Raw genomic sequence first — 24,399 nt, forward strand, 5'->3', positions numbered from 1 at the left:
GTAAGAAGCTGAAGGTAAAGCTCTCAGTCTCTATGTTATCTTGCTTTCCTATTTCACAACAAACAGATCACATTTGTCACGTGCAGCTTGAGCTCACTGAAAATTGTTCACTTTCATCATGTTTGCCTATACAATTGTTCAAAGCTATTCATAGGGCTGTGTCCCCCTTCTGGCATGAGTGTCAGTATGATTTTTTTCAGCTATTCCACATCCTTCACTATACACAGGAACCTGATCAAGTTAGGAATTTTCTTTGATCTGTGCCACTGTAATGCTTAATTTCCTGCAATGAATCTCAAATAGTTGTATCTGTTTTGTCCATAGAACTGGAAATAAATTTTGAAATATTTTAAAGGACAGTAGATCAAAGCCAAAGGTATGGCTCATGATTTCTTAGCCTGTCCCACCTGCAAAGTAAAATGACTTCACTTGAGCTACTGTGACAGTGATTGTTCAGTATCCTATCCAGGATATAAGACAGGATTTTACACTCACTTTGCAGTGGGAGAAATAAAGAGATAAAAACTTGCTAGTATAAGATACCAAGAGGATGTCAAGTCATTAATAGATTGCAGTAAAGCTTAAAATCAATCAAAAATTAATCTGCTAGCACACAAAAAGACTTCCGTGGGCTTATTGCCAGATATTGTAAAGTCCCTGTTACTGGGAATTTAATTGATGCTCCTTTCCAACAACAATAGATGCTGTGGAAGTCTGAAAATGTCCCAGAAAGAGCTCTGAAGAGTCTCAGAGAGAATGACTAAGCCTTGAACTTCAGAGAATGACACATTAGAGCAAGAGGCTCAACCTTAGTAACCGGGCTTACAACATTTTACTGGTTAAAGATTATTTTTCACAAAGACACAAAGAAAAGGATTAGAGATTCTTGTTTAAAACAGAAGCTGACATTTTGCTTTATAGTTATATATCCCCAAGGAGAGAGGAACAACTCCACTAGCCAACTGCACAGCCCAAATGTGCTGAGTATGCTGATGTGGACTGCACCTGCACTCGTATATTGTGAAAAAAAGTCTCTACTCCCTGCCTATACAGTGAAAAAAAAAAAAAAGGCCTTATTTACAAAAGTCCTGGCTTATTAATGTGTTCAGTTAAGTCTATGCCTATTCATTTAAAGCTGCATAAGTACACCATGATCAGTAGCAATTTGGACCTGCATTTCAATGTCATGTCCAATGAAATCTGGGCCTATCTGTCATCTAACCAGAATTTTTTTACAGATTTTAATTACAAAATATTTTTTTCCTAATTTTTTGTTTTGTTCATTAGCCTTATCCTTAATACAATTAAGTGAAGCAGAGAAATTAGTAACAATAACAATTAAGTACACGCTTCTCAGAAACAGTACAGAATGGGAAGTCTAGAGTACATATATGTATATAAACTCTTGTCCAGTTAAAAAATTATTAGAAGCAATATGAAGTTTAGTATCACTGACAGTCCTGAAGAGCAGTTCAGTTTGGGGAAATGGTATGTTTTTATACAGTCCTCCCAGCCTTAGTTTTATGTCTGGCAGAAAGGTGTGCCCAGAAAACACAATACCAGCAATATAATGGTGCTCAAAAGAAGTGCATTAACTTTAAAACACGTCTGGATACATAGTAGGATCCACAACATTCTGTGCAATTACAATTGTAATTACAATTTCACTTACAGTCATGTGATAATATTTACTGATTTATTTGTGACAGATTTAATGTGTTGCCAAATACAACTTTCATCTTCAAACCAACTTTGCATGTTGAATCTCAAAAGTAGTTAGTCACAGTTCTTAGTTTATTGTTGCATATGATCTGTGTTTTAGACTTTACTTACTATATACTAAAAATTCAGGCTGGCAGACATTTGCAAAATATGTACACAAAGGATTCAGGCTGCATTCTGACACAGTTCAGTGTGGGGTTTTTCTTCCTTTTCTCTGAACTAGTTCATAGTCTAATATAAATTGAAATGTCAAAACCTTGTATGGCATTTACCTTGGTCTAGCAGGGGATCAAGAATAAAATAATAAATGGATTTTTCTTCCACTTCAGCCAGACTCTACAGAAGCAAGCTTAAATTTTTTGCCTAGATTTCTTTTTTATAATACAGATTTTACTTATTGTTTGAAAGTGCTTTTTCTAGGTTTTGCCACCATCCCCTCGATCAAGAAGCATTAGCTGCAGAGAAATTGGCATCACAGTATTTTTGAAGCACCTGTGCTAAGTCCCCTCTCCTTTCCTCCTATGAGGAAAGGCTGAGAGAGCAGGAACTGTTCAGTCTGAAGGAGAGGAAACCCAGGGAGGTGTGATCACTCTGTACAAATACCTGAAGGGAAGGTGTAAAGAGGGTAGAGAGATTCCTCTCAGTGGTGCTCAGTGACAGAGCTGAAACACACAAGGTTCCCTTTGAGCATCAGAGAACACCTGGTCACTATGAAGGTGACAGAGCACTGGCACATGTTGTCCAGAGAAGTTGTGAAGACTCCCATCTTGGAGATATTCCAAACCCATCTGGACATGGTCTTGGACAAGCAGTTCTAGGTGGCATATCTTGAGCAGTGTGGTTGGACCAGACAACCTCCAGAGCTCTCCTCCTTCCTCAAACACTTCTGTAATTCTGTGAAATCTGTTAAGATTTCCAAATATATAATATATATATATCCAATATATATATTATATATATCCAATATATATAATATATCCAAACCAACATAACAAATGTGAGGTCTTTTAGAAAAACTTTACCTACAGACCTAAATATCCTTGGCTGTGTGTGTGAAAGAAGAAAACTAAAAGTGGAGGAGAACATAAACTCACTGGTTTTTAAGTCACAGTGGAAAAATACTATATAAAGACAGACAATTCCATACATTAGAATAATATACTTAATAAATATTATAAAAGTTTTTTTCAGCATTCAGAATTTTTTTTCTGGCTATTAGTAATAAATAGACATCTGTGGATACTAGGAATGCCATTTTTTACTTTCAAGGGTAAAATAAAGTTGCACTTACTAAGGAATAAATAGCAACAGAAAAAAGTACAAGCACAAAGACTGTCTATTGCTCAGTGATTTAACTTCTAGAAATGTTCTGCATTTAAAATTTTATGCATCTGAAAGGCATTTTGCTTTGTTTAATCACTGGGATGCTAATTCATTATTGTAGCATCCTACTTATGATGAAGGATACATCCTCCATTTATCCATATCCCTTTGTTAATAGTTCCTACTAAGTGTTACATTTCAAGAACTGTAATGACCAGTGAGATAAAGTACTTATTTTAAATTATTTAAATTACTTACTTAAATTGAAATTATATAAGTCCCCAGAAAGTCAGCTCTGCTTAACTGAAAGCTTGTAGCTGCAAGATGACACTGGGCACACAATTCAGTTACACTGAGCAGCATCTCTTCCTGCTCAGTGCACATTTGGAGAACTTATTCTACAGGTTAGGGCAAACTAAACATGTAAGGGTGGTTTCAGAGCGTATCCTGCAGGCTGAAGTTGATAAATAGTGAATTACTTTACCTGGTAATATTTTATTCCTGATCTGTGCTGTCTGTAAACCTCTCCCAGTAAATGTGGAGCTTTCACACTCCCCAGGCAATCTGTCTGATGCTGAGCCCTCTGAACTCACATTTTTCTTGGCAATAGGCAAGCAAATTGGTGTGGGTAAAAGCACGTATTCCCACCTGTGCTGGTAAGACTACAAAACATTTTAACAGGTCCACAGAAGCTTATAAGAGATTTTATTTTCAAAACCAATTAGGAAGTTTAGATTTGGGGGGGACTGGGGAAAGCAGTGGAAAAAGTAAACAGCAAATCACAGCTTTTAGATGCTCATCAGCATTACAGAAGTATATGGCTGTAAATTTATGGGATGCATTAGGTTATCCTAAGAATAAAAATGGTATGCCTTTAGGACATATTTGCCATACAGCATGCTACTAAATAATTTTTAATTTTGTTAATATCTGTGGTCACTTCGATAATAGAATGTATTTTTCTTATTGCTGAGTAGTTGAGCTTTTTCACTCTTTCTCCTATTCTAATACAATATCTCTTGCTACAGATAGGGTAAATAGAGCCAATAGTCTCCAGTCCGAAATCAGAGCAGGTTTCCGAACGAGCTGTGTGCTCAAGTAGCTCTGAAAATTGGGAATGAGGAGTTATTTTCAGTGGACAGCGCCCTCTAGCGATGGTCTTCTGGAATTGGTAGAAATCGTCCGCTCCTCTTCCGTACTGGACGTTTCTTGATATTTAGTGAAAGAGAGAGAAGAAAAGATGACGGTGACAGTGATGATTCACAAGAGTCGGCAGTTTTGCTTTTAAAAAGCAGATATATCCTGAGAAACACAGAGAAATAAGAGAACTCGGATTCCTGCGTACCAGGGTTGGCAAAATACTTCTGGTAACAAACATCAGCCACTAGCCTATAAAAGTGTCAAACCTCTGTTTCTCCCGTCCTTAAAGAAGCACTAATACACGAATAAAGCACCAAGCCCATAAAACAATGTTTATAAGTACCAGTTTTGTATTTTATTTAACGACATATTAGTACAAAATACGAATTGGCAAATTATCCAAAACCTGCCAAAATATTGCTTTGTTATGTCCTAATAATCATTCTTCTTGATAAATCTGATTAACAGCCACAGTATATGACAGAAATATTTTCAATGCTGATGTTTATTATAACAAGAAAAGGATTTTTACTAAGAAATAATACATGGGATGATAGAGGAAAGTTAACGGGAAAAAGTTTCATGCTCTGATCTGAATCAACAGGGCAGGCAAGGCTACTTTGAGGAAGGCATGGGCGAAGGCAAATTATGTGGAGGATGCAGCCACACAGATGGTCAAGGTATTGCTTGGGTTATGTGGCTTCTCAGAAGATTTCCTTTGACCTTCCTTTGCTGTGCAACAGAGGAAACAGATTCAGTCACAGCTCCGAATTAATAAGGCAGTCCCACAACCTAAAAATGAATAAATACACAAAAGACATATTTATTTCAAACTAATATGTCCATTTAAATCAAATCCTGGTAAGACTCTGCTTAGAGGGCATCTGCAGACTGCCTGACTGGGAAGGAGAGACCATACTCAGGACATATTTCATCCTTCCTGTGGAAGGACCTCAGGAAGGCAGTCAGTCACAGTCTGACTTTTTTTAAAAAGTTGAAGCAAAAAAGACAAAACCACTCCAGTCTTCAAGACTCCCACACTAACCATGCTCTTTCTTTTACTCTGGTGAGGGTAGCTTATTTCTGAGCTAGCTGTACTTTGATCTAACTTATTTGGTGGCCTCAATAATGGACTCTGAACTAAACAATAACAACAACAACAACAAATTCATCCTTCACTGGGTGCACAGAATTAAAAAATTAAAAAAATAAAAACTCAAAACCAAACAAAAAAAACCCAAAACAACAACAGCTGAAAAGCCCACCTGAAAAAGCTCTACTGAGTCCCTTTTCTACATGTTTTTCTGGTCCACACTGTCTGTTTCTTCTGTTACCTCTCTCTTTACTTAAACGCTATGCCCTTAATTACTAGAACAAAGCAGTACAGAAATGTAAATGATGCACTCATTTTAGGAGAGGGAAATGAAATAGAGCTATATGGGACATCCCAATTATGTGTGGTCTTTTGAAAAGCCCTGCTTTCAGTTGCCGCAGACAGAATTTTTCACCTTAAGGCAATGGTGAAACCCACTAGTGCTAGGAGAATTCAGACACCTCCATCAGGCTCATGTCCCTTATAGCAAGCAGTCTCTGTATGTAAGTCAGGAGTAACCTGTGTTTTGTCCATTGCTACTCCCATTGAGATGACCAGAACTTATCAAATTTCATTGATCTGAAAACTACTGCTTCATGCAGAGCACCATGCAATCTTCCTAGAGATTGTGTGGAGTAAAATACCAATAGCACCAAAATCAAAAGCAATTCATAGTTGTTTACACTACTAAAGTTTTATAGAACAAATAAGAAGCCTGTTTGAAAAAGTAAGTTTCTCTTTCATTCCTCACTCTGTTGTAACATTTATTACACATATAAACCACTGCAGTATCCTCAAAAAAACATATTCTACATAGTGGCATGTTGTATTGACCATTGAATAATTTAGAGCAAGAGTATATCTGAAGGTTTTTAATAAGGACAAATGTATGAAATTTAGTATTTATATTGGTGTTATAGGACAAAGAGAAATATCCCGCTTATAATTGTTTAACAGTAAGAGAAAATGCTTTCAAGCAATCAATCTGGGTAATACATTTATCTTTTTCAAATATATACACCAGATTCTACAAATATTTCCAATCTTTTTCTTTAGTATGGTATATATTTTTGAAGATAAAAGTAATACATTATATGAATTAACAAACTTATGAAGCCCAGTATATCATAATTCCCAAAACTGAAGAAGCAACCTGAAATCGCTCTATATACTTCACTTTCTAGACCATATTTTTAAGTTTATTTAAAAGCAAATATGAGAAGTCTAGCTCTTTAAATATGACTCGTAATTTTGGTACACATTGCACCATTCTTGCTCATTTAAGGATATTTTCCAATCATCTTAAAGAAGTTTTCATAATTGAGCTGAGTGTAAATACAAGTCCAGTCCTATTACATTTATTGTGAGCAAGTATTTGTAATCTTGATTGTGTGATTTTCCCTAATACTACTGTTTTCTTTATGAAGATGCTTAAAGAGAAAAGTCCTCTTGCAGCTTACTCTGGAGATTTCTGCAGATGAGTGTGGTGAGTTTGTTCACCAACTGACAAAAAAATGCAATATATAACATAGCATGACAAAGATACAAAGCTCTTAAAAGACTATTTAGCTTATAGGTGAAATTATAAAGCTTTAGTTTATAAGTGCCAGTTGATTGCGACAGCTGTTAATGAGGCATGGACCTCACTTGTCTTGTAAAACCTTGAAGATGTCAGACATAATAGAAAATACTTGTTATCTCCTCAGATAGATTTCATTAGCTACACTGATTGGCTAACTATGGATGTTTGTTTGCTTAAGAACTGAGTGTTCTCAAAAATTAATTGAAAGCAACCCAGGAAGTCATCAAGAGATCAGATGCAAAACCCATTGGTCACAAGAAGCTGGCTGAAAGCAAGAAAAACTATCAAAGACATCTTGTATTACTCTAACACATCCTGTTCTCCAAGTCAATTGAACCAAATGAGTTCTTACATTCTCTGGCATGGGCCCAACTGTGTTTAAATTTTAAACTTATCACAGTGATAAGCTGATAATTTTTGTTTATTTCTGCTTTATATTACAGTATAACAGAGTAGAACACTTCGGAATTTTTTTTCAGTCTGATGCCAAACAAGTTCAAAATCTGACAGGCAATTATTTTTAGGTGACAAAAGTAAATAAAGAAACAGGAATGTATCATGCTTTGTTATACATCTTTAAGCACATTAATTTGCTTTATTATGTGTGCTTCAAAATCTTCTCTGACTAAAACATTTTTTATTCCCACTACTTGCTTAACTCCTGAATAACTGGCTACGTTCTAACAGGCTAGCTTTCAGGTCTGAACAGAAACTCAACCTCAGATCTGAAAAGTCATCTGGAAGAAAATTTTAATAACCAAGCAATACTTCAAGGGAGGTGGGAAATCCAAAAGATTCAGCATACTTGAAGAGAAAATATTATCAAAAACTCCAAATCAAATCTGATTATATTCTTCAGCAGCACAGTAGCACAGGCATACAGTGGATTCCAGAGGTGTAATGCATGTGATGGAATCCTGTTCCTTTTCTAAATACTGTTTTTTCTGAGCAGACAGACCATATGTTTTATTTCACACACCACATAAAATAGTTAAGATACATAAAAATGGAGGGGTTTTCACATCTGTGTATTAGAAGTCTGCACAGAATAAATACTTTGTTTGATGTAACTGCCATTTCTCTGGGCTGAAGTATACAACTTTATGCTCGGTGTTAGATTGTTAGCAAAAACAAATGTTTCTGTCACTAGTAAAATAAAGACTGTCTAAACACAGAAATGTGAATAGACTGGCCCTGGCTACCCTAGAAATAAGAGAAAATTATTGTTCTAATAGTGTTGAGCATGGAGAGCATGGTTGGAGTAGTCAAATTTTCTCAGAAATCCCTGCCATACCACCAAGCAGTCAGGAGCAAAACGTATCATCTGCCACTTCTGGTTTTTCTCATTGTTCCCAAAAGCTAACAGAAATCTATCCAAAATGATGATTTGTCTAAACATAAAAGAGTTTAAAAGCAACAAAACAAGTATAGCCTGATGTGGCAGTTTGAGCCACATTAGAAATTCAAAATCCAATTTCCAGGCTTCCCCCACCCCTTCCCACAATTTATCCCAACACCGAAGAGAAAAACTTTCAGGCAAGAGGCTTCTATAGGGGAAAGGGAAAGTATTTACATTTTATTTACACAAATGAATACTAAACAAGCTAAAAGCAACTACATATATATATATTACACTTCTATCAGTCTCTTTGAAGCTTCTCCTTTTAACTTTAGTCCAGGAAAAGCCTTTCAAGGTTGATAGGTAACGCAGTCTCTTTCTCGTGGGAGTGTTTAGGGAACCTGAAACACTCCCTCACCAAACCTCCAGCTGGTTGCTGAAGTCCTTTCTCCTCACAAAGTCTAAGAAAATAGCTTTGAGTCCTTTCTCCTTGGTTCTGTGTCATTTCTGCTGTGTGATCTCTCTCTCTCAGTCTCATACCTCGGTTCTGTAGGCTGCTGTAGTTCAGTCAGCTTATCAACGTACGCGTCCTGGAATGTTGATTCCTGCTCCGAGTTTTCGGCTGTCCTCCGTTTAGATCACGGCAAAGACATCCTTTGGGCCTTTCTCCAGTCTGTTTCCAATTTTCCTGGGATTCTTCTCCCTGGTACCAAGCTGCTTTCATTATCAGCCCATCCACTTGGCTCTGTTCCAATGCTGAGCCTCTCCTCCAGTCATGGTGGGAGGGAAAGAAAAAAGCCCCCCTCTACAGCCTAACTGCAAAAAGGAGGTGGGGGAAGAAGAGGACTTGGCTGCAAGGTCTGCCTTCTCTCTCTCCCATTTACCTCAATGGCTGTGAGCCTCTCTCCTCACAACAAACAGACTTACTCCAATGCTGCCTTCAACTCTGGTCTAGGCAGATGTTCCCCCTGGACGGGGGAAAGAAGGATGCCCAGCCACCCCCTGGCCTTCTACACCCACACACAGCAGCAGACACAGACAGAATTGCCAACAGCTTCTACTGGCTGTGTATATATGATTTTTCAGCAGAAGCAAACAAGATGAGCGATGATTGGCCCTCCAAGGAACACTGCCCTGGCACCCAGTCACCTCTGGGCACCCCTGCTCTCAGGGGAGCCAATCTCAACCCATGACACCTGAGAATGTATAGTGTGTGGCAGGGAAGGGGCAGATGAGATATCTTCAGGCTTGGGCAGCTTCCCATCAATAAATCAAGTCTGTTATCGCTTTGTCACGGACATGTCAAAAGCATAGTGTCTTCAGACATCTTTAGCCTATGCAATCAGGAGAGATAATGTAAAATAAACATGACAGATTGTGTCTTGCTAGTTGCAGTTATATTTGAATCTAGTGATGATCCCAGTAGGATTCCACTCCTTCACAGAGTTTGGTGAGTCTTTTTCCACGCACTCATGGTTCAAAGGCTTTCTTCTCCATCCCTTCATACTTGGAATGACAGTTCAGAAAGCTTTGTTCAAAGGGATTGTTTGTCTGCCAGGGAAAAAAAAAGACAAGAGAACTATGGTATGAGAAAGAAAGAGAATTATGGTCAATTCAAAATCACTCATCTCAAGGCAGCTAGTTGTTCTCTCTTGAAATACTCTTTTTCCTACTGTTTCTTACCAGCCTAATTGTATAAAAGAGTTATATTTCTGGTCTATTGCAGTTGATACTTGCTGTCAGTATAGATACACTGGAAAAAATCCCAGAGATCACCTGTGATTTTCCAAACAGAAATACAGCAAATAATACCATTTGCTTCCTGTTTCCATTTTCCTCAGCTGTGAAAATTACATTTTCTTGGAATATTTTGTTCAAATTCTGAACTCAAAATGATTTTTAAGGTCCCCATAAGTATAATATAGTCCAGTGGGTTTCCACATAGGAGATCCAGGTGGGTGCTGTACTATATTCTTAGAAATTACTATAAATGTGTAAGGGAAAATAAAAAATTTAATGGACTAGGTTATTTGACACAAAAGTTTTCTACATAGCAAAAACCTATGAGACTACTTGCTGTTACATTTTAAAGGTGTGTCAGTCAGAAGCCGAAGAAATGTTATTGCTGATAGTGAAGCTCCTGTACTTTTGGCACATTGCAGCATACTTCTCTACTGGATCACAGCTTGTGTTGTGTACACATACATAAAACAGAACTCTTAGTTCTGACAACTGTTTCGATAAGCCTTTTCTCATGATAATGGGTAAAAAGTGCTTCATTATTCTAGTTAAGAGAAGTATCTTAGTTTAGATTCTGCATCTGCATCAGTGCGACTCATTCAAATGTTGTTTTATCTTCAAATCAATTTCACGTCAACACAGTGATGAAATGCTTTCACTGAATACTCGCTATTTCCAGAAGATAAACATTCTTCCTTGTTGTTATAAGAGCAGCTCTTTCCAGCAACTTCAGAAGCAACCTGGGGAAAAATAATATAACACCTTTTTTCCTTCACAGCTTGCTTAGGTATCTTAGGTGGGATGCTCAAGTTGCTTATGACTGTGACTTCTTTCGAAGCGTAGTGTTCCATATCACCACTGCTATTTAAATTATATCTCATTTGCTGCCAATTTGGACATTCATACTGATGATTCAGACATTCCTCTGAACATCCTTCAAGAAGAAATCACAAATGAGCACAGTTGTACAGAACAGGGTTACAAAGAAGTCAACCACAGATACTTGCAAAGGTGGGTCACTATCTGTCACGTTCATCAGTGTATAATAGTACAGATGAAATGGTGCTTTAAGTCATTTTAAGCACTACAGCTGATGGGATTTTTCATAATACGTTTCATCAGAAATTTCAGAACATGATGCTGCTATATTGACTGTATTTTAACCACTAAAGTCAGATGTCAGCCCTTCATCTGCAATCGAAGCAATGACTATGACATCCCCAGATGAGCTAGTTTCAACCAGCTAATCATAGGGAGCAAATTTTGGTGTTCGTTGAGCATAGTCCCAATAGTTGTTTCTCGCCATTCCTTCAACACTCATTATTCTCCTAATTCTGAAGTGTGTGTTTGTTATTTTCAACAGACTTATGATGAATGTAAGTCAAATATTTGCCATGGTACTTGGTGCTTGTTTGGCTTTGGTATTTGAAACAGCACTTGTATTAGTGAGACAATTTTTCCAAATATAAATTTATTATGTTTTTTAGTTGCAGGTTTTCTCCATGATTCATCCATTTCCTGCTAATTTTGATTACTCATTTTATATTACATTATTTTTACTCCACTGACAGAATACCAGATACTTTTTATGGATTCCTTCTCTTCTCAGACATTGTAGCAACTTGCCTCTGTGAGGAAAAACTGTGATGAGGCAAATAAAAATACTCACACTTAGCACTAGTCTGAAGTTTTAAACCTCTCACTGAGAACTGAAATCATTATCGATGTACAGTGAGAAGCATTCACAATGAAGTGAGAGAAGAAAATGCAGTCTAAAATGCTGAAAAATAGGTCACCTTCACTAGACAACATAAAGGACCTACAATTCAAAATAATTTGCTGAAAGCTCAGACCACTCTTGTACAAAAGGGATGACACCATGAAGAAAGAGAATACACTTGAAACCCAGCAACACACAATCTGTTCTGCAGAACAGGTGGAAGGAACATTGCTTTTCACTTTTATCTGGTCCAACTTATGTATGGTCTGAGGTTGGCACCACTAGTCAAGCACTACCAAAACATAACTCCAAATTGCACAGTACTTTTTTTACAAGGTTGTACCTTTCCGCATGCATTACTAAAGGAATATGAATATATGTATCATTTTCAGGTGGAGGAAAAATAGATATTTCTTAATCTTATATCCACTTTTTTCTTCTTAAAAACAGTAATTCTTTGCCAAATAATTTTGAAAGATTTTTGCTTCATTCTCAGATTGTGCTGAGTGCCTTTTGTTTTGCTTTATAAGAAAAACACTGAGGTAGAAATGGCAGTTTTTATTTGGTTTCCATCTCATGCATTAATATAGGCAAAATTCAACTCTTTGTAGCCCAGAAAATGTGGATAACTGAAGAAAATATGAAATTTCTGCATCATCAAACTGTTCAAGTTAACAATCCAATGAGCAAGGGATTTTCCACTAACAACTTTTACCAGTCATGAATAATTAACATTTTGGAGAAAGCTATTCAACAAATTATTATCAATGCTAACTCTAAACTACTGAAATTTTTATGTACCTGATGTCTGAGACATGTCTAATCTTTTACTGCACAGTGCATAGTTACTTCTATTTTGTTCAGTTAAAGTGTCTCCTTTAATCTACTTTCTCTGGCACTAAGACATGTAACTGTTTGTTCTTTAATTGCTTTGCCATAAATAATTCAATTAATTTAACAAAACCATGATTTTCACATTACTGTCTAAAGTTTTTGTAGGAAATGCTTTACATTGGCACCATAAAAAATGCATATTCCTAAGATTAAACAAGTGTTACAAGATAGCTGAAGCAGCTGCAATGCTCACCATCCCAGAATGAGCAGAATCAAGTGGACTGTTATACCTAAGTTCTCTTCTAAGATATAGAGATTTTCATTTGAGAAACCTTTTTACCTTTCATTTCAAGTTTAAAAATATGTGTATTGGTTAGATACTTTACATAAGCTACTGACATTTCTTTCTAGCAGTTAGGATTGTACTTACATCATTCATAATAATGTATCACAGGTGGTCATATGCTCTCAAATAGTGACTCTGTAGGTACCTTAAAATGCAGTTTAAAAGGTCTTACAAGGATACTGATTACCCACTTTCAAGAACATAACCTTAATACATCAGTGCATTATCATTTTGATTGTTCTTATTAATCCATATCAGTAGTTTCTCTCATATAAATTATATATATTATTATATGCTTATGCTTGTGTACAAACTCCTGCCCCTTAATTTTGCTGTTTAAATTATTCTTGTACATAGAAGTCAACAGAGGTTTATCTAAATTTCCAAAGTACATTTGGTTTCTGCATCTTCAAATCTGCCATTGCCATAGGCCTCAGTATAAACAATAAATATTTTAGCACAACAAATATAAAGCTGGATCATAGCCAGTCTTTAGAACTATGCCATAACCTTAGGCATATTGTGAAAAGTTCTGCTTAAGCCCACCTACCAAAAAATAACTGTTTTATCTTCTAATAACAGTTAATTTTAAATCTCATCTACATATTCAATTTCAGACAAGGCTGCAGAAGTTGAAAATCCCCCTGGGTACAGAGTAGTCATTCCCAACAGGCTGTGGGAACGCTAGCGTGAATGTCAAAGTTCAGAGCATAACCCAAAACCCACAGCATTTCTGCAAGTTTTCTGTGTTGTGGCTAGCAGAACAGGACTGCAAGATTTGCAAGCACATGATTTTGCAATAATAGTTTCACAAAAAAGTTTAGCTAAGGGGGAAGAAAAAGGCCAATAAGCCACCTAGAGTTTTGAAAACTTATTTTCAGCCAGTATTTCCTCACTGACATTTTATGCCATTTTGAAGTCTTATTGACCCTTGAAAGGCCTACTATTTGAGAAAATGCTTTGAATCCTCACTACTTTGTATCCCAGAGAAACTTGGACAGACTCAGTCAATGGGCTAATGACAACTGCATGAGGTTCAAAAGAGTGAAGTGTCAGGTACTGCACTTGGGTCACAGCAACCCCACACAGCGCTACAGGCTTGGGGAGGAGTGGCTCCAGAGGTGTTTGGCAGAAAGGGACTTGGGGTTGTTGGTTGACAACCAGTTCAATATGAGCCAGCAGTGTGCCCAGGTGGTCAAGAAAGTCATCTTGGCCTGTATCAAGAATAGTGTGGTCAGCAGGACTATGGAAGTGATCATCTCCCTCTACTCGGCACTGGTGAGGTCACATCTCGCGTACTGCGTCTAGTTCTAGGACCCCCACTTTAAAAAGGACATTGAGGTGCTGAAGCATGTCCGGCGAAGGGCAACAAGGCCCATGAAAGGACATGTCTTATGAGGAATGGCTGAGGTTTGTTTAGTCCTGAGGAGTCTCAGGGGGGAACCTCAACTCTCTGTATGAAAGGAAGTTGTGGTGACGTGGGAACCAGTCTTCTCCAATGTGCAGTGAGAGGACCAGAGGAAATGGTCTGAAGATGAGACAGGGAATATTCATATTTGATATTTGAAAAAAATAGTTCGCTGTTAGGGTGGTCAGGATAGGTTGTCCAGGGATATGCTGCTGTCACCATCACTAGAGGTGTTTAGGAGGTGTCTGGATCTGGCACTGGGTGATGGTTTAGTGGTTTAGGAGTTACAGTGATAATGTTGGGTTAACAGTTGGACTGGATGATCTTGAAGGTCTCTTACAACCTTGACAATTCTATGGTTTTATTATTCTACTGATTATCAAGTTACTTGTACATAATTTCTCATTTAGTTACCAAAGATTTTTACATTATCACTATAAACAAAAAAGAATATTTCTGTTGCTAATTTTAGCTTAAGATACATGTATATCCTGACATCTTAAAAACATGAATCAAATTTATTGTATTGAAACCTTGAATCTTTTGAACTCTGTATTCAATATATACTCCCAGAAGCTTGGTTTGACAAGTACCACCAGTCAAATTACTGATGAAGTTCTTGACATTGTTCAATAAAGACTGTTTAACAAAGATTTTATGAAATTTTTAATATTCTACGGAATCTTTTCTACAGGATCCTTTAACTAAACTGATATTCAGCTTTATCCATCTGGGCTGGACTCTGTAAAAAGTTCTTGGTATTAGAATGGAAGAAAGGAAGAAACCTAAATAACATTTTGCATATCATCATCTGTAACTAACATTTTACAATTTCTGCAGAGATATTGATGTAAAGATAATCAGAACTTTATGAACACAGGAAGTACCAACAGTAGGATCAAGAAGAGAGAAACAGGTAAGGTAGAAAGGCTAATTTAGCTGAAGTGATATAGGATAGATATTGAACTGTAGCCTTAGCTTTTTAATTATGTAATGAGACAGATGAGGTCAGGTTCAAGGTCAGGTTGTACAGAGCTCTAAGTAACCTGATCTAGTTGATGATGTCCCTGCAAATTGCAGCGGGGTTGGACTATATGACCTTTAAAGGTCCCTTCTAACGTAAACCATGCTATGATTCTATGTACAATAATATGATGGGTAGACAATAATGTAGACCAAATCCATTATGAATCTGATAAAGAGAAAGTATATTATCCTACTCAGATATATTTATTAATTAAATGAAATGAAAGTCAATGTTTTCTGTTGTTTTATGCTTTCTACTGCATTGTATTTGGGGCTTTTTTTTTTATATAATTGATAATCATTAGTATACTTCCAGAGTGAAAATCATTAATTTTTCTTTTTCATTTCAAGACTTTATTTATATTATTTATATCTTGAAATAAGAATAGAGACTTCTTGCACAAATTAGTTATAAGGTCTTGTGTTGGTTTTGGGGAGAGGAGGTAATGTAAAAATGCTGAGGTTCACTGCAAGACTTTTTTTCAAAAACTAATCAGCAGGGTGCAAAGGGAGGGAGGGGTTATCATCTACACCACTGACACATAGCAGATTGATGTTACATACATATTTGGTGCTTCAGGCCTGATGGGCTTCTCACGTTATAGCTGCTGTGTTCAAATGGGAACACAAATGGGTCTCAGGCAGAATATGTTACAATCACTAAATGATCTCAAATCCCAAGTGTCCCAAACAAAACTGGTGTAATCTCACTGCCGCTTATAACAAGCCTTTTCTGGCATTAAGCCAACTGGTTTACTATAATTCATAGATGACACAGCCAGCCTGTACAGGTGGTTGGCTGGTGCAAGTAACTTTATAATGTTATTCAGGTCCACACCAGCCCAAATTTAAGAAAACAAAGACCTACTCACCTCTTCCTTTCTCTTCGCACCAATAGGAAAACTTTAGCAGTACCAAGAAGCCAATCCTGTATTTCAGATAAAAAGAAGCCGATAGTAGTAGAAGCGTAGCCTCCTGCTGTTCCCTGTAACATGGGAAAATCAAGGATTTGCTGAAGGAGAAGAAGCTTGCTTTGAAAATACACAGATGAGACCATGATGATTTAACAGTTCAGGGCACTGAAGTTCCCTTTTTTTTTTTTTCTTCGAGAAACTACAGAAAAACTGAAGTGGTAAGAGATCAGGTTCAACAAAATCATCCTAGAAAGCAGAAGAGGCCACCTCCTGGAAACATAATTTCTTTTCCGGTGTCTACACAGCACAAGAACCATGTAGATATACTGAATTGTGTTAGACACATGATATTTTAGCATTATTCTAATGTAGCTCCTTGAAAACAGCTGTTTTTCTCCTTGGACCCAAATAGTTCTGCACAAGTTACTGAAGCTAAGTCTGCACAGCATTAGATAACCCTCATCACTGCTGCTGGCCCTATTAATCCCGTATTTCCACCAGTGACTGATGCATTTCCTTCCATGAGCTTATATTCACAATTAAACTGGAAATACTTATTACTTTTTCACAAGGAACTAAACAGGATAATCAGATTTTACTAAAATAAATCACTCACAGTTTTTAATGCAAATGCATGGGTAACATCAAAGACACTGAAAAGCTTCTGAAAGAAATAATAATAAAACAGTGGATCAGTCTCACGAGTTTTAGCCGGCAACTCTTCCCCAGCCAGAGGGCCTGTTCTATTAAAAAATGGCAAGTACACAGTAGCAGAAAAAGAATAAAGAGAATTTTCAAGAGGTGACTGCCAGATCAACACCACAAGAAGTTACTGAGTTTGATAAAGAAATCAGACATTGCGGGTGGAGGGACTACAGAGATCCCTGTCCTCCATAATTATCAGAGAGGACAAAATGTGCTACAGGGGTATACAAACCACAGTAGCTTGCAGGCAGAGAAGTGCTGTGGTTGCAGTTTAGGGACAGATCTTCACGTTATGCCCAGAGTTAAGATATTGTAATATCCCAATATGATGAACAAAAAGTCTACCAAAAAAAAAAAAAAAAGAGAAAGGAAGGATAAAAGAGGTAAGATATCAGAAAGCTGCAGGTGAAGACCAAGCCACCAGAGAGGTGCTAAACATTTATGATGATGAGTTCATAATTTGAATTCACAAATATAAGTCAATGCCAGCTGACATTTACTGGTATTTACATGCTTTACTAAGCTTTCTGATCTCAAATTGCAAAACCAGATTCTTTCACACAGCTTGTCTTTCATCTTTTCTAATTTTTTCTTTATTTCTTCTCTCTTATGATTCTCATCTACTCGGTAAACAATACATTTCATAAACCCGAATTTAAAAAATAAGGATAGATCAATACTTTAGAAAAAAAGAAAATAGGTACAAGGAAACTATTAACAGTCAGAAGAACTTTACAAAAAATATAACTAGAAATAGGAAGACATTAACTAAAATTACTGAAATACTTGAAATATGAACACCATTAAATAAACATTTACAGCTAATTTTCTTTACTCTTGCCTATCTCCAGACCAGGCAAATGGTTTGTGTTAATAAGAGCTTCATAAATATGTTGACCATCTAGTACATATGTATTTTAACTCCTAAACTAAAATAGTGGAGTGAATTATTTTTTCATTGATATATTAATGCATTAAATTCCTACTATTCTATAAAATTAGGTACCAGAAAATTTTCCAGAACTTCAGAGGATAGACTTCACATCTGATTTTCCATTACTTGAAGATCATAGAATCCTGACAGACTCACTGTTGAAGTCACAGTACTTCAACATCCTGTAAAATAACAGAGTATGTATTTTGACATTGTACAGCTACACATATATGACATTTTCTAGAAACATTCACAATTTAGGATTGAAAATAGTAACTGAAAGATGGAAAAGACTAAATACACATGTTAATTATCTGTGTTTTCACTATATTTTTTTGCTCATCCTTCACAACTACCATGAGCATTGCAGTTGGTTGAGTCTGAAGTGAGAGTATAGTTCATGCAAAGATAGAAAGGACGTCAAACACAGTAGTTCTATAATTTGTAAATGGAAAAAATAAGGTAGAATCAGCCTGTCCAAGGCTAGGGAAAAAGCAGGCTTGCTTCTGAATGGGGCAGGGGATCCAGTGACACAGGACATAGAAAAGTTATCAGTGCAATACCATCTGGTGATCTTTGAACAATCATGATGACTGAGAAAGATACCTGTGGACACGAAGAATACAAATTACACTCTTATCTTCAAGAAGGACAAAAAAGTAGACCCAGAGAACCTTGAGCCTCAATCCCTTGGTAGTTGATGAAGCAAGTAATAATGTAAGCCTCGTGAACAACAAGAAGCTCATCAGGTGTAGCCTTTATCAACCCATCAACAAAAAGACATGCTTAATCTGCTGATCACCATCTATGATGAAATGACTGGCTTAGTAGGTAAGGAGAGAGCAGAGGATATTGAGTACTTTGGCTTCAGAAAGGCTTTTGACACTGTCTCCCATAAGATTCTCATAGAGAAGCTGATGAGGAATGCGCTAAATGGGCAGACAGTGGGACAGATGGAAAACCAACTGAATGAACAAGCCCAGAGAGAGAGTGATTGGTGATCCATGACATAAACTCTAGTTGCAGAGTAGTAACTAGGAATGTACTCCAGGGTTGCATCCTGTTCAATAATGGTCTAAACAATGGGGCAGAGCATAGTCTCAGTAAAAACCACAAAGGTTTGTATTAGGACTAGCAAGTCTTACAGGAATTAGAGTTTAGATACTGGACAGTGAGAGATTGAAAACTTTCTGAGCTGCTGGGCTCAATGCATTGGAATAAGAAGCACAAAATCCACCTGGGGGCCACTTACTAGTGTCATACTCCAGGGATTGATACTGGGCCAAACCTGTTTAACTGCTTCAATAATGACCTGGATGATGGGACAGCCTCTACCCTCAGCAACTGCACAACTGGGAGTAATGTCTGATACACCAGAAAGTCATCTTGCCATTCAGAGGGAACTCAACAAGTGAAGAAATAGGATGACAGGAAATTCATGACGTTCAAAAAACACCAAAGGCTGCACTTGGGTAGGAATAACCTCATGTACCAGGACAGTTTGAGGTTGACCCGCTGCCAAGAAGCTTTGCAGAGAACTAGTAGTGGGTCCTTCCTGACCACAAGCTGATCATGAGCAAACAATGTACCCTTTCAACAAAAGGCTAGAAATACTCTTACCTCCATTAGAAAAGTATTTCCCACAAATCAAGGAAGGTAGTCTTTCCTCTCTACTCAGCACTGATGAGACCACATCAGGAATGCTGGGTCCAGTACTGGGCTCCCCTGTAATGGTCCAATAAAGCTAACATGATCCCAGACATGGGGGTAAAAAACAGGAATGATCTATCAAACATGCAAGTGCTATTTAAGGGTCTCGGGGGCTTACATGCTAATGAGGAGGCGGGGTTATTCCAAACACGGGTTTCCACAATCTATTAGCATTGCCAGTAACAGGGGTGACATAAGGGGAAAAATGATTTTACATTTCTTGGATCCAGTATTTACATTTTGGGGAAAAAGGTCTGATATTTCCAGTAAGCAGGGTTACACTGGGGAAGAGTGATCAGTTTTACCCCAAAAGAAGGATTTCCACAGGGAGGGAAAAAACAATGGGATATCTGACAGCATCATGCAAAGTTTCTCTACATCCTGCTGGGGGAGATCAGGACAAGTCACACAAATGATGTCAATGGATCTTGTCTGGTGTCTTAGATTTTCTTTTTTCCTCAGCCCCTGTGGCCCAAGGTTTCCTGTTTAATCCTAGCAGTTCCTTTTCTGTTGGTATTGGAATTTTGGACTGCAACACTCCCCAGTCCAGGAGAGACATGGACATACTGGAGAGAGTCCAGCAAAGGACTACAAAGATGACAAAGAGAAGTATCCATCATTCTTATTCATGTGTATAAATAAATAAAAAAATAATAAATATATACATGATGGGAGGGAATGAAGAAGAGAAAGTCAGACTCTTCTTGGTGGTGACAAGACAAATGTCAGTGGACAAAAATTAAAAGAGGAAATTGCATTTAATAGTAAGAAAACACTTTTTCCCCATGGAGGTTTTGGAACACTGGCACAGATTGGTCACAGAAATTGTGGAGTCTCCATCCTTGGAGATATTCAAAATACAACCAGACACAGCAACTAGCTCTAGTTAACCCTGCTTTTAGCAGGACATTAGACTAGATCATACACAAAACTCCCTTCTAACTTCAGTGATTCTGTGATTCAAATGCATAAATACAACATAGTGATTTTCAGAAATAAAAAAATGTTCATGTGACTTAAAAGAAAGCACCAAGAGATGAAGGTGATTTCTACATTGTTGTTACTGAATAATACTCATAAAACATTTTCTTTTATAAATTATTTTAAATCTTGGGAATACTTATTTATATTGTGTTACGACCACTTTCATTTTAGCCCACCAATACTTATTTTCAGTTTTCAGCTTCTTCTGAACTTCAGAAGTAGAGAACTTTCTGCTTATTTCAGACTTGCTGAGGTGGGTGTATACCAGTATTACTAGGGAACTTGATAAAAACAAAGAAATAGTCCTGTGGCTAAAAAAAGATTGTGTGTTTTTTTCTGACAAAAACTCTTATAAGCTTGCCCTGCAGTTAAACTGCTATAGCAAACAGTAATAGTCCATTCACATCTATTATAAGAGGAGTATCACCTGCAGTTTTATTGACTGCCAGAAAACAGGTCCCATTTTGCGAAACAATAAAAATCAAATTTAGTGTAAAATCTCCCAAGGTTGTAGCCTGTAACCTTATAACATCAGAAACGACAGCAGTAAGCCTTTTTTTTTCCTCCTTTTTCCACTTCAGACTCCAAAAGAAACCAGAGATTATATTCCAGGGCAGGGAATGCTGGAGTCATCGACATATTACCATGCAGAGACACAGTAAAGGTATCAGAAAATGCTTCTTTTCTTAGTAGTCCACACCTCTACCCAACATAGAAAACTACAGCCTGTTAGTCTAACACTCACGGGTAAATTTTAAGGACTAAACAAAATATAAAGCATTAAAAACACAATATAATTTTGGCATGTAATCATGCTTTTCCTAGTCTTTAATGTTTCACCACTTGGGTTCACCTGAAAAATTATGCAAATAAAGTGAAAGAACACATGTGAAGTGCAACTGAAGCCTTCAACTACAAGGTCATTGTATTGGGTTCACATGGCAAAGTTTTGGTAAAGGAGGGTCTACAGAGATGGCTTCTCTAAGAAGCTGCCAGAAGTTTCCCCATGTCAACAGAGTCAGTGCCAGCCAACTCCAAAATGGACCTGCTGCTGGCGAAGGCTGAGCTCATTAGTGATGGTGGTAGTGCCTCTGGGATAACATATTTAAGATGGTAAAAAATAACCAGCCAGAGAAAAGAGGAGTGAGAATAAGTGAGAGAAACAGTCCTGCAGGCACCAAGGTCAGTGAAGAAGGAGGGAGGAGGTGCTCCAGGTACTAGAGCAGAGATTCCCCTACAGCTCATGATGTAGACCATGGTGAGACAGGCTGTCCTCCTGCTGCCCATGGAGGTCCACAGTGGAGCAGAGTTCCATCTGTAACCAGCCCATGGAAGACCCCGGGCCAGAGCAGGTGGATGCCCAAAGGAGGCTGTGACCCCTTGGGAAGTCTGTGCTGGACGAGGCTCCTGCCAGGACCTGTGGACTCATGAAGAGAGGAGCCCACACTAGAACAGGTTTGTGGTAGGACCTGTGACCCCACAGGGGACCCACGCTGGAGCAGTCTGCTCCTGAAGGAGTGCACTCCATGGAAGGGACCCACATAGAATGGATGAAAGGGCCCCGGAGAAGAGTGAAGGTAATGTATTCTCACTACTCTGTCCTCTATACCATTGATAAGGTTCAGATTGGACAATGGGAAGCAGCTCTGTTGTACTAGATCTTCTCTGAATAAGAAGTCATGAGTGAGTCTTCAGAGGTAAAATATTTTATAGGAGGGCAGTGACTTTGAGCTGTGCCTCAAAGCACATTCACTGGAGGAAATGCAAGAACAAAAACTATGATCTTACAAAAAAGGTAGCTTCCTCCATACCCATACGGACCAGGTTCTTTCCCTCAGCACTTGAAAAACAGGTTGGCCATGGGTTATGCAGGGTAACCTGTACTCTGGGAAGTGATTGCATCATTCTTCACTTTTTTGTCAGACACCAAACTCAAATACTCGAATTGCAATCATGCTCCTGTCGTCAGGAATGTTTTCCTGCAGCATCTTCATTAGGACAACTTTAAAAATGCCCCACCTATATTTGCCTTCAAACTCTAGTTTCCACTGAAGGGAAATCCATTGCACAGGTTGGATGAAACCAGGCACTCCTATCAATCTTTCTAGGTAGCCTGACTCAGTTGCCTGATGAGAATATTTGAAAATACATTTACAATACTTATAATAAGTTGTAGAATAAATCTTGGAATGTACCAACACACAAGCTTGTGACATTTGCCAACATTTCCTATTGAAGATATTTTCTCCTGAGAAAAAAGGATTCTGAAACATTTTCAAAAATAGTCTGTACTCAGACACCTCAGTGGCCTAATATTTAACCCCAAAGTTCTCAGTAGCTCCATTCATTTCAATTCTCAGTTATGCTGGTTAGATAAAAGTTCCCTAAAATTAGGAAAAATAAAACATGCAGTAATGCACATAATTAGATTATTCTTCTGATGTCATACATAGCCACTCTTTAAGGAACTTTACAAAATAGGAAATTGCATGCATCATGTAAGAAGGAAAGTTACAATTATAAACAATGGACTGTATTTATATAGGTGATTTACTGCTTTGTGTTTTCAAAGAGACTGAGAGGCTTATCTATGAGGAAAAGGTTATTTAAAAAAAGGAATGCCAACACAGAATCAAATATTTAACCAAAAGTGAAATGTCAATGTGAGGTACACGTATAAATTTGGAAGAGTTTTTACAGATTTCACACTGCTTACTGCAGGATTAGAATGCCTACCTGAAGATATGCACACAAAAAAATTCCTGTGCTTCTGTAAGCAAGCTTTCATTTTCCATCAGTCCTGACACAAACACATGGGAAGGAACTTCAGGGAAATAAAAATTCAGACTACCTACCTATTCCCCACCAGCCATTCTTCAGCATCCAGTCTTGAAAAAGAATAAGCCTACTTTTCCCTTCCTTAAACTCAATACAGTGTTGGATTCTTAATCAGAAAACTTAGGATGCAGTAGAAGTTTGTATCTGAATTTCCAATTTAATATGGATCAACCACTTGAACATGCAGCTAGGTTCACTTAGTTCAAAGATGCCCATCAGGAGCCATTTCTTGTACCTTTCAGTGCAGGTATTTCACTGCAACTCTCTTGTTAAGCCACAGTAAGAGTTGCAAGGGATCTCAACCAGGCAATCAAATAAAAATAACTTAATACAGAAGATGGACTCACTTGATTCAAGCTGAGGTTAAAGCAGACTATACAATTTCAGGTTTGTACAATTATCAGTTTGGGCTTTCTTTTTTAGCCCAGCATGAGTTCAGATTTGAGTCTTAGTCAAGTAAATAGCTGCCTCAAACAGGAGCTGAACAAGCTATCTTCATTAAAACTTTGCTCCAGAGAGTTTGAGTGTTTGGGCAAGAAAAAAAAGGAAGAGGGAGAAGTAAATGAGGAGCTCAGACTAAGAGCTCCCTTTCATCTAGGTAATGTAATGTAAATCTTTTCCATTGTGCATTTTAAGATGTAAATTGGATTCAAGTGGATGTCCACCTGTCTTGAACCAGCAGGGATGTCTTCCCATTTTTATCAAAGCATCTCTCTGCCAATTACCGGCTGTTGTGACAGTTGGAGATTTTTCGTGTGTGTGCAGACTTTTACAAATACAAACTCATTAAAATCAGCTCTTCCACCTTCTGATTCCAAGAAAAAACTGTCGCTGTGAAAAATATCAAGGGTCAAGTGATCTGTATAGTCTAATTACATCCTAAAAGGCCTAGATGCTTATGCTTATGTCTGAGGAAAAAAAAAAGAGTCCTATTTTCTTGGTATTTTCCATTTTCAAAATTTTATTCTTTTTAAGAGGGGAAACCATTATGTAATACAGAAAGATACTTATATTGTTTACTCACTGCAGACAGCTAGCTCT

This window comes from Manacus candei, unplaced genomic scaffold (genome assembly GCF_025592945.1).
Source record: "Manacus candei isolate 608988 ecotype Guabito, Panama unplaced genomic scaffold, ASM2559294v1 h1tg000008l, whole genome shotgun sequence".
Taxonomy (NCBI): domain Eukaryota; kingdom Metazoa; phylum Chordata; class Aves; order Passeriformes; family Pipridae; genus Manacus; species Manacus candei.